At 42.2% G+C, this 3,878-nt stretch overlaps 1 long non-coding RNA gene across 2 annotated transcripts in view; it reads right to left on the reverse strand.

Moving 5' to 3' along the window:
• Positions 1 to 3,409: 3,409 nt before the first annotated feature.
• LOC119357311 overlaps positions 3,410 to 3,878 on the reverse strand; it is a 12,086-nt gene continuing 11,617 nt past the window's right edge. The window contains exons 3-4 of one of the 2 annotated variants that reach the window (XR_005172193.1): positions 3,676 to 3,774; positions 3,410 to 3,591 (exon numbers count right to left, since the gene is read on the reverse strand). This is a non-coding gene — a long non-coding RNA (uncharacterized LOC119357311). Of the gene's footprint in view, positions 3,775 to 3,878 lie in introns of both variants that reach the window. The other variant, XR_005172192.1, reaches the window with a different exon arrangement.

A 3,878-nucleotide genomic window follows, 5' to 3' on the forward strand; every position in this document is an offset into this window, starting at 1 on the left:
CCCCCCCACCCCCACCCCCCACCTTGGCTCGAGGCAGGGTATGGTGGTGATGGCCGGGAGCGCGCGCTGCTCGCCGGTGACTGGGTTGACGAGGCGGATCCGAGCCCGGTTGCCGGTGTCAAAACCGGCGGATCTCGGGTAGGAGGTCCCGAACTGTGCGTCTAGGCCGGATGGTAACAGGAGGCAAGGGACATGAAGTTTTATCCAGGTTCGGGCCCTCTCGATGGAGGTAAAACCCTATGTCCTGCTTGATTAATATTGATGATATGGGTAGTACAAGAGTAGATCTACCACGAGATCAGAGAGGCTAAACCCTAGAAGCTAGCCTATGGTATGATTGTTGATATGTATGTTGTCCTACGGACTAAAACCCCCCAGTTTATATAGACACCGGAGAGGGTTAGAGTTACATAGAGTTGGTTACAATGGTACACTACTAGGAAAAGGGCTATAGATAGGATTGACACTAATGGCGCACCAGGGAAGTAGTGCACCACTACTATATACTAATGGCGCACCAGTTGGTGATGCGCCATTAGTGTCGCCATTAGTGCGGAAGACACTAATGGCGCCACTAGTGATACTAGTAGAGTGCCCGTGCGTTGCTACGGGCTTAAGAAAAAATTACCATCTTGTAATCTTCAAAATTATGTTGAACATATTATAACCTAATAAAAGGGAGGATGAAAATACCATATTGCAATGTTCAATATCTTTTATCATTGATCAGCGAGGAATAACAATAATCGTTCTGTACATGCAAGATACTTAGTAAAGAACTTCTCTGATACATTTTTTCTTTTACTTCACTGCATGAAATGTATTCGGTACATGGGCATATATCATGCTTGTTCTTTGCACCTATAGTTTTGTTCTACTCACCTATTCCATTCTCTGAAGAATGGTATATGGCTATATCGACTCCATTGGAGAGAATACACTATGGAATCCCTGTGTCAATGTTAAATAATCATGTAAAAAGGAAAAAGAATATAAGTAAAAGTGAGTCTAATGATCAGGTAGTATTATGGCAACTACCTCGCTGATCAGGTAGAAGCTTTCCAGACAGCTTATCCTTGAAGGTATCAAGTCATGCATCAAGCATTACTATGTTTCCTTATAAGTTGAAGTGAAGAAATTATAAGCAAGAGTACTAACGACCAACAGTGGCGAGCCTCTTGCTCTTGCAAGAATGTTTATTGAACAATTAGTTGCATATGCGGCTCAGGTGGAAGATGAATGCCCCTCACGCAACGTTGCCGTTGCGCGAAGTGGTAAATTCCCCTCTCCTCCACACCCTTCCCTTCCTCCATTTTGTCCGTGGCTATGTCATGTTGCTCGGCCTCCAGAAAACTTGGTTGCGCGAGTCTTGGGCACTTTTTGACCCGGGACCCACCAATCCGCCACATCTTATAGTGATGCTGCTCCATTCTCATGGCGATGGCAGTGACTTCACTGTTTCTAAGACAATAATAACTCTGTTTCATGAGCAACTAAATTTCAAGACATTTAGGAGCTCTGCTCGACCTTTGTAAGAAATGTACCACAATATTTGCTATAATGATATTACTACATCTATGTTTTTCAGAAGTACAATCAAAATCAAAATTAACAAACAACAGCTTGGTCATTAATTAGACAATCAATGCTCTTGTAAGAGTGCAGGTTCAGTTAAGCCACTACTTAACTCACCATGAAACAGTCATGTTTTCCTTTCCTCTTTGAAGTACCAAAGTTGCAGCCTCTATTTTACGCATTGGTTGTCGCTGCAGTAGCAGCAGCACCACCAACAAATTAGAACAGGTGCGGTGGCATTACTGAACTGAAGTCAAACAGTACACGACATACACATTAGATGGGTCAGTGCAAATTCACCTCCCACCATACATGCTTCTTTTTCTCTTCCAGACACAGTAGCGGTGGCAACTGGCAAGCACATACACATACACCAACAGCGGCAGCAAATACGCACATGTATCTATAGTGATGTCCCTTCTGGTTTCCTTTTCTCTTCCAGACACAGCAGTGGTAGCAAGCACATATGCACACATCAGCAGATAACGAATGTTTCTACTACACAATATCTAATGTGACTTGTTGCTCTTTGTCTCTCCTATAACATTGAAAGTTTTTTAAATCAAAGCTTATGCAAGAAAACAATGTAAAGATCATTTCGAAAATCAAAGGCATACACTGAAAATATATATTTAAGATGATCCTTCAAACCAGGTAGTAGGGGTGTAAATCCGAAGGGCAAATAAAAGAGTTCTACCATCGGCAATTCATGCACCTCTAAAAAATGTATTCAAATGAACATGCCCTACATGATATTGCACTGCGAATAGAGGAAGATAGAGGGCAGACATGAGAGCATTATCACCCTTTAATTCAAGGCCACCCTTTGTCTAATTAAGTTGCTACGTGTCTGCATAAATATTCATCGTTTATAAAACTATGGAAAGCAAACCTTTTACTTACCAATGTAAATGCCGCAATGTGAGCTAGCACTTTATAAATTTGTTTGCAAAGACCCAAAATGCCGTACACATTAAACAATATGTCTAAAATCCTTCAAATATATACCCACTTTATAAAAATAATAATAATGATATGGCAGCGACCAAACATCAGTCGTTTTGACGCGTGTTTGCACCGGCTGAATATTACATGCACCATATTGTGCTCCCCACTTTGTCCCCTCCTCCGACTCTTGTGACCCCCTCCAACGCCAACCTATCCTCCACCCCGCGCACCGCCACACGCGTTGCCCCACCCCACCCTGCCCATGCATGTTAGAAATTTAATCTCGCAATCTTAAATACTACTCCATTGCGAGATTAAATACTACGGTGGCCTAAAATGACTTCATTATGACCATTTCTTGTTTAAAAATTGATATATCAACCATCTAAGAAGATCAGCACATAATACTGTATGCATCTGTTTGAGCTAGTGATGCAGCTCAGCAAATAGATTGCATATGTCTGCTGCTTTTGTTTCACTGTGCATATTTTTTATGTGCAAAACCAATTTATCTGTATCTCAAAGACCGATTTTCACTGTACATTTCGGAACTTACCACAAATCGCAGGTCGAATACGTGGCGCCACCTGAACATCTGCAGGAACCATACATTCAACATTCCTTGTAAACGATCATCCACCACACGCAGATCCACCCGATTCTTGTTAACTGGCCATTCAGCCTGAACTCCTTCACAAAGTCTTCTCCCTCAGGATTATAAGATTTGGATAAGTATGCTTCAACCACTTCCTGCTAGTGTAAGTAACATTGATTTGAACAAACCCAATGAGCCGTTGCCAACAAATATCTGACTCTAGTACATTTTTTACTTACTTTGCAACATCCGTTGATGTGAATGATAGAATTTTGTGGTAAAAACTAAGCACGTCCCTTGGGTTCGGCTCATCAAGCCTCAATCCAGCTTGCCTATGGAACTTATCTCCCATATCACCTTTAACTATGTTCTTGACCGTATCCACTTGCGACTTCAGGTTCTTCCCATGCGGCCTGATACAACCCTTGAACACCTACGCCGTACTCCATTCTGTGAAGGTATGCCATCGCCGGCTGCATGAACACCAGGACCAAACCATCTTGGAGAAATGCTTGCACTTCCAATCGTACAAAAAATTATTTGGACAATAGTTTGACCTGCTTGTCCTGGAGCATTGCCACTCGCATGTTATGGTGGATCTGTAGTCACCTCGTCATGCCGACGAGTACTCAGACCGTCAGACCATTTAGATTCATCTCCAGAAAAAAAAACTCTTTTAGTAATGCATAGCACATTCCAATCTAAAAACTAAATTACGAACTCTGCGTTTTCGGCTAATTCAATACTCCCCATAATGTTC

This window comes from Triticum dicoccoides, chromosome 2A, assembly GCF_002162155.2.
Source record: "Triticum dicoccoides isolate Atlit2015 ecotype Zavitan chromosome 2A, WEW_v2.0, whole genome shotgun sequence".
Taxonomy (NCBI): domain Eukaryota; kingdom Viridiplantae; phylum Streptophyta; class Magnoliopsida; order Poales; family Poaceae; genus Triticum; species Triticum dicoccoides.